The 12,579-nt window shown below is 38.7% G+C and overlaps 1 long non-coding RNA gene across 2 annotated transcripts in view; it reads left to right on the plus strand.

Moving 5' to 3' along the window:
- LOC101747535 overlaps positions 1-10,872 on the plus strand; it is a 75,973-nt gene extending 65,101 nt beyond the window's left edge. For both annotated transcript variants that reach the window (XR_005857457.2, XR_005857456.2), the window contains exons 4-5: positions 4,434-4,637; positions 8,059-10,872. This is a non-coding gene — a long non-coding RNA (uncharacterized LOC101747535). The remainder of the gene's footprint in view (positions 1-4,433; positions 4,638-8,058) is intronic.
- Positions 10,873-12,579: the final 1,707 nt, after the last annotated feature.

Consider the following 12,579-nt stretch of genomic DNA (forward strand, 5'->3'; position numbering starts at 1 on the left):
GCCTTAGAATGCTAAGTCTATGATAAACTACTTGGCAGTTATCTCTGTTCCTCCATTTGTTATCTCCTTAAAGTATGAAATGAGACTTGGATAGGCATATGTCCCCCAAAAACAAGCCCAAACTTATTTTCTGTTCTTCAAGACTTCAGCAGTGCTCTGTCCTTACTTGTTCTGGCATCCATGTCATATTGGATATGTCATATCCATGTAGCTGGTTTCCTCTCTCTGGTGACAATGATGGGACCCAACGGAATGGCACCACGGAGTTACATCAGGGGAGGATCAGGCTGGGGGTTAGAAACAAATTCTTCACCAGAGAGTGGTCAGACACTGGGAGTAGTGGTCATAACCCCAAGCAGCCAGAGTTAAAGAAGCATCTAGACAATGCTCTCAGTCATATTGACTGTTTTTTGGGTGGGGCTGTGTGGGAACAGAAGTTTGACTTGGTGATACTTATGGGTCCCTTCCAACTTAGAATATTCTATGATTCTATGTTCTGTAGCCCTTCGTACTGTAGATAGCTGTCTGTCTTTTTTAACAATGCAGATATGAAGCTTATTTTTGCTCTATATACTGTAGAATGATGGATTTGTTGCCCTTTTCATTCGTGGTTTCTGATCCTTTTATTTTGCTGGAAATTGAATAAAAGTGATGAAGTGATAGGAGGCAGGATATGAATTGTAGTTTACTGACAGCAAGGTTGAAATCCTGTTGTATGTGTTGTTCCAGAGCTGTTGTAGCTAATTGCTGTGTTGAGTACTGTAGCAGGCACAATCATTGTTCAGAAATATCCTATGTGCATTTCTGGCTGTTTGATGTACATCAGGTAGCTTGTAGGGGAATCAGTGCAGAAGATATTGAGGTGAATGAGAAGGCTGCATTTGTCATATCTTGCTGTGGAATGTTATGATGTGAATTCAATGCTATTTAGAGAGAGCATTCCCATAACAATTATGGGCTGCATAACATCCCTTGTAATGCATGTTTGAGACATACATTACTTACGTTATGGGTAAGTGTCCATTTTCATATGTAGAGAAGTATATTATCAGAGCAAAGGAAAGCCTACTTGAAGCAGATGATTAGATTGTTAGATAGAAATGCTAGCAGGAACTGGTTTCACAATTTGCAGCTGTCAGGTGTACTAGCAGCAGAATGCTCTATTGACAAAGGGTCATGTGTCAGTCTTTACTTCACCTAGATCGTCCACAGTTTCTGCTACAGACGTTTTTGTGATGCGGTCCTTTGGACAGTGCATGAAAAAATAGATGAGTACGTGGCTTACTATCTTGTCTTCTTTTCTAGACAAGAAAAACGGAATAATTTGAATGTAGATATGAACCTTTATAGAAAATCCCTTCTGTGAAGGACAGTGCTGTACCAGTGCCTCTGTTAAAGATCTCTGTTGGCTAATTCTTAATCAATAGCTCTTGCATAAAGTGGGATCTGGCCTTTAAAAAATCCAGCCTGCATTTGAAGTAAATGCAGTACATCAAGCATTTTCTTCTGCCACCTTTTCCAACTTGAATCATGCTATTGTATTTTGTCCTGAAGGGAGATTAAATGCTTCTTTTGAACAAAGTTGTGAAGGAGTCCTTCCGTTTGAACTCTTGATTAATACGTAGTCTGTCCTGTTAAAAATTATGAGAGTCATGCAGCAGCTATGGCAAGATCAGTAAAGAAGAGCCACAATAGGATTGAGACAACTCATTATCTCAGCATAGCAGCAAATATCTTCTCCAGCCTTGCTCAGGCAGCACAAAAAAGGGAAGGGAAGTGATGACCCATCTGGAATTTGGCTATTAATACTCATCTGGACTGTATGAACTCCTGTGAAATGAAGACTTACCTCAGAGGAACTTGCTCCCCTGGAGTGAGATGCCAATGAAATGCACTGAAGTTCTTTGGGGTCTTGTCTTTGTTTAAGGCCTCATTTACACAACAGAAAGAGTTTGTAGCTAATGGAGGGTCAGCAACATGCTGGCAAGCTATGCTGCATGCTGTCTGGCTGCAGCTGCAGACACAAGCAAACTTCCATCAGAACTGCTTCAGAAATGACACTTGAGACCAGGTTCTGAAAGAAACAGACCAGATGTTGACCTCAGTTTGAGCATTTCAGTTCCTGTTGCTGACCTTCATTCCATGCAGATGGAGAAGACCCTGTTGTTGGAGTCAGTTGCTAGCATTGCATTGTGGTTGTGTAAGCTTGGTTAAGAGAGGAGATTAAACGTTTTTTTCCAAACTGATTCAGTTGTACACAAACAGGTAAAAAGACACAAACATTTACATGAAGGAATAAATGTTTTTTTCTTTCTGTAAAGCAAAAACAAACAGCCTGTTCCACTACTTGAGTAGGAATAAAATATGCAATAAATTCACAGCAAAATAAAAGTCCTATGGTTTTGATTCACTGAAGCATAACTTAACAATTAAATGTCCTCATTTGTAAGTCCGTTGTGTGATATTTACAGAAACAAAACAGGCTATAGAAAGTAAAACACAAATTTTTCAAGTTTATGAAAAATCCCCCCTTGTCTATAAGGCATTCATACAGTATGAACTGAGGTTTGAAATTCCTCCATTGGCTGCACAGATTGTTTCTATTGCTTATTTGGGCAAGTAAGAAAGATGGAGGTGGTCCAAGCACTTGGAGATCTGTTCTGGGTCATTGAATACATTTCTAAGAAGCTTAGCCAAAACTGACTAGTATACTTGATTTTCTTATTTAGATAAAAAATGAGAAATGTTTTTTCCCTGGGAGCAGCTCCCTACACTCACTCATATGTAGCTTTGTTAGGCATTTTAGTCTTATGACTTGGACATATATCCTTGGCTAGGATAATACAGAAGTGTCTGATACTGAATGCTTGTCCACAGACAGGCAAATGGGAAACCATGGAGTGGGACAGAGAATCAGTGGAGTCTGTGCCTTGGCCATGCCAAACATCGGAATTGAGCTGGAGGATGAGATATGAGGAAGATAACTTATTGCTCAGGTATAGCAGGGTCTTATAATAATCACACCTCCTTCCTTTTCCCAAACTTCATGTAGGACAGTAACAATTGTAATGATACTTAGAATTTCCACATCTAACAAATTTTAAAGCTTTAAACTTAAGCTGAAGAAAGGTGTCTGCCAATTTACTGTGTGATTCCAGCACCTGCTTCTTGTTACTACTGCAGCGGGATCAGTGGAATGGATCATCTGCTTCAATATAAAATCATTTGAGCTGATGTAAATAGCAAAAGTTGTATGAAGCAACCTGGCAGATTTACACAGTATGTGGAAGCTACACCACCAGCCGAGGATCTGACATAAGTTTTGGTGATGAGTATGGGAGAGAAGAACCTCTTCCACAGGCACCACTTACTGGATTTGGAAGACCACCCTTGTCTCCTCTCTTAAAACTGGACTTACACTAGGACTGGGTCATTCATGTGTTACAGAATCATCATTTTCCTATACTTCATTCCATTACCATACCTTGCTTCTTACACTGCCTAGCTTACAATGGTGTTTATTTGTTCTTTCTAAGTATTTTTGAGTGTGTGGGAAGTGGAATAGGTGTAATCAAAAGAGACTATGCTGTGCACAATCATTTGTACATTATGCTTACCTTTCTAAACAGCTAGTGAAACAGAAGTTCATCAGAAAGATAATTCAGCTCTCTTCTACCTTTCCTACTGAATGTCCTGCATGATATACATTCCAGAAATTAGACAGTCTTTATATATAATTCTGTAAAAATGACAGGCTGTTCTAATTCATAAATCCATTCAGTGCAGACACTTCAACTATTTAAACTTCTTCACTTGAACAAGTATTTGTCCAGATTAGAAAACAGCAAACAAACATACAGATAAAACAGCAACAAGCAAACCAAACAAAACCCCTAAGTAACAACAAAAACTTCCAAACGAAAAAAAACAACAACAAAACCCAACAACCCAGCAATCTGTACTGGCCAAGTCAATATCAAAAGAAAAATTGGCTCGGTAACAGGGCTGTTAGTGCTGAACTCAGTAATGTAGAAAAAGTATCCAAGCTTTAAACCTCCTGCTCTCTGAACAGATGCTATTAACTTTGCAGACGGACATTTTTTGACCTTTGTTTTTATGTTTCAGAATATGTGGTTCTTCTTTAAGTGCTTGTTTTGTGTGGAAACCACTCTAGCTACACACAGGCCTGAGTATGTCTTTGTACTGTTGTTTGGCCAAAGTGTATGATCAAAAAATAAATTCTTTAAGCCTTTCATCCGCAAGAGCATAAAAGAAAGAATGCCAACAGATATCTAACTCCCTCTTACAGCCTCTGACAGTCTGCTAGCCTGTAGCTCATCCTTTAACTTCTGCTTTAAGAGCCAGTAGGCATTAATTCCTTATAAAACCTGCCATTTTTTATTCTCATTTCTTTTTTTTTCTTAATTCCATAGAAAGATCTTCATAGCAGATTTTACATCCCAGTGATTTGAGAAGTTGCATTCAAAACAAGGGACATACGCTCCTCCCAGAACAGAATTTTTGTCTATGGTGTTTTAAGAAAAAACAACCAGTTGCTCCATCTGTCAGTAAACCTCTTCCAAGAAGAAGGAAATATCAACACAACACAAAATGTGATTGCCCTTTGAAAGCAAAAAGTAAGAACTTGTGTCTTTTCTATATCTTCTGTGATCTGTCTCTCACTGTCACAAATATGTAGGTCTCAGGACAGTAATAGTAAGGAATTGGATCAGCTTTGTTCTTAGTGCTGAATATCCATTGCTAAGGCAAAGAAACATAAAGGATTTAAACACTTTTGCCTTTACCTTCTGATTACCTATCTTTTGATTTTGCTGTTTGCCTATGCTTTCTGACTGAGAATAGTGCTCAAAATGCCATTTTGGAAGGGACATGAGTGATGCTAGTTCACCAGTAAGCTTAGTTTTTAAGGTTATCCTAGTCCCTACATATAATATCTTTAACCCCATATTCAACAGTGCAACACTAAAACAAGCACCAGAAATCATGATTCTAAAAATGATTGTAGTTAATTTATTGCCAGTGAAAATTTTCTTCTCTTCAGTACTACCCATAGTAAGTTTATTAGAGTGTAGAAGAAAATTTTCTTCTGCTGCCTCATATTCAGCTCATCATCAGCCAGAACCCCGTGTCTCTATCAGCAGAGCCTCTCATCCCTCAGTCTGTACAGAGATCCAGGGCTGCACTGTCCCAGGTGCAGAATCCATCACTTGCTTGCTAAACTTCATGTAGATGGTGATTGCCCGGCCTTTTAATTTGTTGAGATGCAAAGCCTCTCAATCCTCGAGGGAGCCAGCAGCTCCTCCCAGTTTAGTGCCATCTACAGACTCAGTATACTTTCAAATACTACATACAAGTTATTGTGGAAAACATTAAAGAGAACTGGCCCTAAAATGGAGCCCTGAGAAACCCTAGTAGTTACCAGCCACCAGCCTGATGTACCTCAATTACTGATGTAACCCCTGATGTAACCCCCTTTGAGCCTGACCCTGTAATTTGGTCACCCAGTGAATTATGTATTTATTTAGCTGTATGCTAGACATTTAGTCCAGAAGGGTACTGTGAGAAACAGTATTGAAAGCTTTTCTGAAATCCGAAATGATTATATCAACTACCTTAATTTGGTCAACCAGGTGGTTAACCTTGTCATAAAAGGAGATTATGTTCATTAAACAGGACTTTCTCCTTTCAAATCTTTGTTGTCTGTGATCAATGACTGCATTCACTTTCAGATGTTTTTCAGTACCCCTCAGAATAATCTTCTTCATAATTTTATGAGGTGATAAAGTAAGACTGACAGCATCTTAATTACATGGTCTTCTTTCTTGTCCTTCTTGCATACTGGGACAATATTTGCCAGCTTCCAGCTGACTTTCCCAAGATATACAATGAGTTGTGCTTGTATATCCCACCTTATTCAGGAAGAGTAGATTCTCCCTTAAAGCTGAGACAGTAAAGGTCCTAAAAAATGTGTACGTCTAAGGGATAATATTTACTGGAGAAACCATGCTTCCTAGATCCTCAATTGCTTATTTTTACTGTTCTATTTTTTTTGCTCCTAATTACTATTATTCCTCTCTGAGATTCATCACGTCCAATGTACGTTTGCTATTAGTAAAGGATATCTATATGCTTCTAGGAATTCAAAGACTTGGATAAATGAGTATCAGAGTTATGTCACTGTATGAACAACCGTGAGGGAATCTATATATGAAAACTGCTCTGAAATAACGCGTTCTATTTTGTTATCATGGCCCATGACGTCAGAGGCAGATGTTGGTGTTATGTCAGTAAAAGCTGAACCTTCACACCAATATTCCATTACATATTCTTGCTGTGCAACAGATGGCAGCAGAGGGGCAGTCTGACAAAATGCCGCCTGATGTGGAAGTGTGCCTGAAGCAAAGGTGTGTCACTGAATTCCTCCATGTGAAAATAATTACACCCATTAATGTTCATCGCCACTTGTGGAAGGTTTCTGGGGACCAAAAAGTGGATGTGAGCACAGTGATGTGGGTGATGCATTTCAGTAGTGGTGTCAGCAACAGTGGATCACCTCCAGTGCTACAGATTTGTATGAGCATGGCATGCAGGCTATGGTTTATTGCTGGCAAAAATGCATACCTAATAGTGATGACTATGTTGAAAAATAGCATTTTGTACCTGAGATTCTGCTCTATCAAGTAGTGTTCTTGTGCTCTTTGTATCAGTTGTAGTTTCCATGGAAATAAATAGGAGACACTACTTTTGGAGCAACCTACATATATTTAGAAATATATGTTACAGTCTGAGGAATAATAAAACTGCATTGATAATGAAAGTTATATGAGATTGTGAAGACTGAACTTCATGGCAGAGATGATGAATAAGACACAGGGACAGGATGCATTTTAGACAAAAGCTTGAACTTTCAATACCTGCACACCAAGTTCAAGCTACTTCAGCTCCTGCAGAAAAAAAAAGCTTACAGTGAACTTGGAGTACTGAGAGGAAAATTCTGAGTGAATGTGACAATGTGATTCTGTAGCACAGAGTAGTTTAACCACTCCTTGTTCAAAATAATCATATAATCATAGAATCACCAAGGTTGGAAAAGACCTCCAAGATCATCCAGTCCAACCATTCACCTACCACCACCACTTCCCTACTAAACCATGTCCCTTAGTAGAACACCTAAACATTTTTTGAACACCTCCAGGGTTGGTGACTCCACCACCAGCCTGGACAGCCCATTCCAATGCCTAACCATTGCTGCAGATAGATTTCCTAATGTCCAACCTGAACCTCCCCTGGCACAACTTGAGACCATTCCCTCTCATTGTATCACTAGTTATGTGGGAGAAGAGTCCAACCCCCACCTTGCCACAATCTCCTTTCAGGGAGTTTTAGAGAGGTAAAAGTTGGAAGAAAACTTATATAAGTAGATGTGGGCTCTTCAGATTACAAGGCGGTTCTGACACCACAAATGAGTTACAATATTAACTCTAAATTCTAGTAGTGAAGAAATACGTAGAATACGATACAAGCAAAGCCTGGCATTTTTAACAGAAAATGGACCATGTCAGAATAACAGAATTGCCTAGGAGGACTGAGTGATTGAAAATTTGATTGGTAATTTATGTACTTGTTTCTGTGCAATACCAGAAAACAGGTGGTCCTTCCAGGAAAAAGGGAGAAACTGACTTCATTAAAAAGGACTTTACTTTTATTTGCAAAGTAATGGTGTAAAAATTACTGAGAACCTGCAGTCCAGGAAACGTCTGGTTTTGTCCTTCTGACATTTTATGTGGTCTGCCAACATCACTTGCATATAATTATACTGGTTTTAGCAGGACTACTGCCTCTGGAACTTTAATGAGTAGAAATATGTTGCAATGTTGGCAGACATTTACTCTTTTCTAAACTTTCTAAACCACGATGTTTGTGCAAGATCCTAGCTGAGGATTTTTTTTTTTTCTGGGTTGGATCAGTTCAGCTTCCATAGGATTCAATGTAACTATTAATTTTTGTTATCTGTTGTCTGCTATCTGTTGCTTGCAGGACCTACAGGCACAAAGCTCACTATGCATAACAGAGGACATTGTCCATCACAACAAAGGGCTAAAAAAGTGAAGATAAACTAGCGCATACGAGGAAATTATGGGACAGTGTCAGTTACAAAGGCTTGTCTCTTGCACACTAGCAGATGAATCATCATCCGTGGTTTTGGGGAGGATGTTTAGACATTACAGCAAAGGTGAGTTTAGAGTGGGTATGGAGAAGTTATGCACGTTTATATGGAGCTCAACGTAGGTTTGAACAGAGGCATTTTTTATCAGATAAACAGATGGGCAATATGTGGACTAATTAAAGCTTGAAACTCATCCCTGGATAATAAATGAAAAGTGATTCATAGAGTGAGAATAGTTGTCAATGATTTGACAGCTATTGAAAAGTGATTTTTTCATTTGTTTGTTTATTGTGAGGGGAACTGTCAAAAATGCAAGGAGCTGCGTGAGCTAATCGAAGTGTTAAGTTTTGAAGACAGTCTTGGCAGCAGTCTATAAAGAGATATGTCTGCAACAAAAATGCCTTTGTCAGGGCCAAGATGCTACAGTAAGCGATCTGTAAAATAACTCCGACCTTAACAAGAATTTTAACAGCATGAATGGATGAAAGAGGCCACGTTTTAGGGAGGGTTCTGCAGGAGTAGCTAAAAGGCTAAATTAAAGCTGGTGCCTGTGGGTGTCTATGACTGGTAGGATGGGGAGAGACCTCTGAGAATTTTGTGAGTAGGAAGACAAGAAAGAGATGGCTGGGAAATGAAGGTTGAGAGTTTGGTCTTGGCTATGCTGGGCTTGAGATGGTGGCCAGGCAGTTCCAAAGGCATGTCAGCGTGCCTAGGTGAATGTATGATGATGAATGTAATGTGTTAGGTAAGGGGTTAGGTCTGGAATGTAGCAGCATCCATGATCCTTCTGATAATGAAATTTGTAGGTGAAAAGAGGCCAAGAGAGACTTTGGAAGGAAATCACATGAACTACTGTAAGTGTAGAAAATGTGACTTCAGAAGAAATCACAATAAAATCAGGATATTTTCATCTGAAAAAGGCTAAGGAAAAGTACAGTTATAGTCTACTTAAGCATTACAAGTGACTGCAAAAATGGAGAAAATTAACTGTTCTCCATGGTGATCAGAACTAGAAGATGTCAACTTGTATTGCTGCAAGGGCTATTTAGGTAAAAGAGGAGAAAAATTGCAGTGATAAAAGTAGCAGTGCATGAAGGCTGTGGTACCCCTCCACTGAAATTTTTAGGAACAGATGTGCATCTACAGTGAAAAGCATGTGAAAAAAACTCCTTATTAATGTATGTGTTTTTTTTTTTTTCACCTGTATGTTTTGTGCTGTAAATTTCAGTGTTATTATAATTAGACTACTAATAACTTTGACTAGGTTATTAAGATACCAGTTAGGCTCACCATAAATGCTTAGCTCCATGTATATGGTGTGTACACCTCTAAGAGCATTTTGAGCATAGCACGTACATTACTTTTGTTTCAGGATATGATTCATTTTTTTCATATGAAAGTTTGCTTCCTTCATCTTAAACGGGATTACTTAACTCATTCAATGCTTTATTGTTTTAACATTGATAGCATATTTGATGGGTAAGATACACAGTTTTAATACTGTTTCAAAGAGGAAATAATAGAAGATGTTTGAATATTACAGAATTATGACCTGATTTTACATGGGTATTTTCTACGCTAGCGGCAATCATGCAGAAAAATCTGTTTAGCCTAAAATGGCAGTGTTAATGACCTTGTACAGGAAGAGCAATGCATAAATTGATGGAGCTTTTACAGTAGGAAGATAACCTTGGTCATCCAAAGCTTTTCTACAGAGGTCAGATGGAATTAAACATATAAGGAAACAACTTCTCTTTAAAGTCTAGCCCTGTCCCATGGCTGCTTGTTAAATATAGTCTTGGAGTACAATATTCCTTCCGTTCTGTCTCTTGAGCAGCTACCTGCTCAGCTTTTTTCTTGAATCTATGGATGAAGGGGAAGGAAATGCCGATGGCTATGAGCCCATAATGTGCTGGAGGCAATGACCCTGTCACTGTTTAATGCTCAGTGTTAACTGAATCCCCAAAAATAGGAATTACTGGGAAGGAATAAGGTGAAATGACATCAATACTGTTCTGCTTTGTTTTGTTTTCAACTGCATTCTCTTCTCATTTTTACAGCTTAAGCTACTGTTTTTGATTGTAAAGGTTTCTTCAATTTTTTCAATGTATTCAGAAGTCAAGGAGACTTTTTACCCAAAGAATTTAATTAGGTTTCCCACAAATTAGTTATTTTTTCATCTGCTTTTTTCTTCATCATAACCCCTGTTGCTAGCTTTTCTCAGTTTATCTGAGATAGCACTGAAGGTGTTTTGGGAATTGAATACCTACATAAATGTAACTTTATTTGCTTGGTTGAAATGACAAATAAAAAGAATGGACAAGTGCTGGCCAACTGTTACTTGGAAAATTTGTGTCTGAACTTTGAATCTTCTTAGTATATGTTGACCAAAAAAACCTTAAATCATCTATTCCTTGTGTGTTTTAAACCTGTGGCTAGTTATCACTGTAGCTGAAAGCTGAAACAAGTTGCCCTGATAGAAGCTGTGAACTAGTCTGAGACTCTGCATTTACAACTGATGGTTTTCATTAGCCCTACTTTGACATTGTACTTCAGTTCCTCAATAACCACAGCAGAGCTCAAGAAATAATTGGGCTTACTATCTAACCACTGTTTAAAACACCAGAACACCAGCACTCATTTTGGCTTGTATTTATGGTCACAAGATTGAGATAAAAAAAAAAAAAAAATTCTCAGTATTTATTGAATCTTCAAGATTACACCTCAAAATGGTCATTTTGAATTAATTGGTGATAATCTCTTAAATTGTCATGCTGTTCATCAAGGAAATAATCCAAGCAGTAGAAGATAGTTTGGAAATCAAAATCCTCTGCATTGAAGTGGTAAACATGACAATGTTTATAATTCTTTTTTCTTTTTTCTTTTCCAAACTCAGTCAAAGATCAGAGCTCAAGATGGAATAGGCACAACATTTTGTTGTATTTTGTCTCAGTTTCTTTTTATTTTTTAAACTGTGTAATACAATCTGGTGAAAATCAATCTGTCATTCTTCATGTACAACAAGAGGTATTTGGGCACATGCTGATAATACTGAGTTACTGTGGGTGGCAAAGATAAAGAACATCTACAGATTCTGCAGAAAGACCTCGGAAGATAGCATGAATGGATAGTAAGAGTGAGAATGAAATTCTGCTTATGTAAGTGTAGTGGGATGCTCATAGAACAAAACAAACCTAACTTTGCACAAGTAGAAGTGGATTCTCAAGTTCTTGGTATTCAACAAAAAGATATTGGAGTTGCAAGTGGCAGCTCTGTGAAAACATCATCTTGATTCTCAGAGGTGGTCAAAAATAAAACTTAATGTTAGTAATTAGCAAGGTAGAAATCCATAGTATACCTGAATCTAAAAAGCTGTTTGCAGTTTTTGGCTTGAAAGAAGTGGATGAGAAGATAGAAAGTTGAGATTTGAACTATCATGTGAGAAGGCCCTCTGGAGAAGGCAAATAAAGAATTCCCTTTGTTTTATGATACAATGACAAGTGAAGGAACAGAACAGAATAGGATAGAATTGTTCAGTTGGAAGAGACCTTGCGACGTATTCTAGTCCATCTGTCCGACCACTTCAGGACTAACCAAATGTTAAAACATCATTAAAGACATTGTCCAAACATCTCTTTAACACTGACAGGCATTCAACATGAATCACTACTCTAGGAAGCCTGCTCCAGTATATGATAAAGGAATTTCTCCTAATGTTCAGTCTGAACCTCCCTTAATGCAGCTTTGTGCCATTCACATACATCCTGCCGTTGGTTCCCAGGGAGAAGAGTTGGGCACATCCCTCTGCTTCCCTTCCTCAGGGAGATGCAAAGAGCTGTGAGGTTGCCTCTCGGCCACTTCTTCTTCAGGTTGGACAGCCCAAGTATCCTCAGCCTCTCCTCATAGGACATGTCTTTCCACTCTTTTACAAGTCTTCTTGCCCTTCTCTAGATGCTTTGAAGTTATATTGATACACTTTTTATATTGTGGAGTCCGGAGCTGTACACAATATTTGAAGTAAGGCTGCAGTAATGCTAAGTGTAGAGGAAGGATCACCTGTTTTGACTGGCTGGTTGTGCTGCGTTTAATGCATCCCAAAATGCAGTTTGCCCTCTTGGCTACCAGGGCACACCGCTGGCTCAAGCTGAGCTTGACTCCAGTCACTTGTCTCCCATCTGTGCTTGTGTTTGACATTGCTCCATCTCAGGTGCAGATCTCATCATTTTCCTTTGTTGAACTTCAGGCTGTTGGTGATTCGTGATACTCCACTGTCACTCTGAAAAGCCTCTACACCCTCCAGGGAGTCAACAGCACCTGATACCAATGATATCAGAGGTCTGGGAAAGGACCAAAGCTTCCAGTTCATCCCATTTTTTTCTCATGCTGTGTGT

This window comes from Gallus gallus, chromosome 2 (assembly GCF_016699485.2).
Source record: "Gallus gallus isolate bGalGal1 chromosome 2, bGalGal1.mat.broiler.GRCg7b, whole genome shotgun sequence".
NCBI lineage: Eukaryota > Metazoa > Chordata > Aves > Galliformes > Phasianidae > Gallus > Gallus gallus.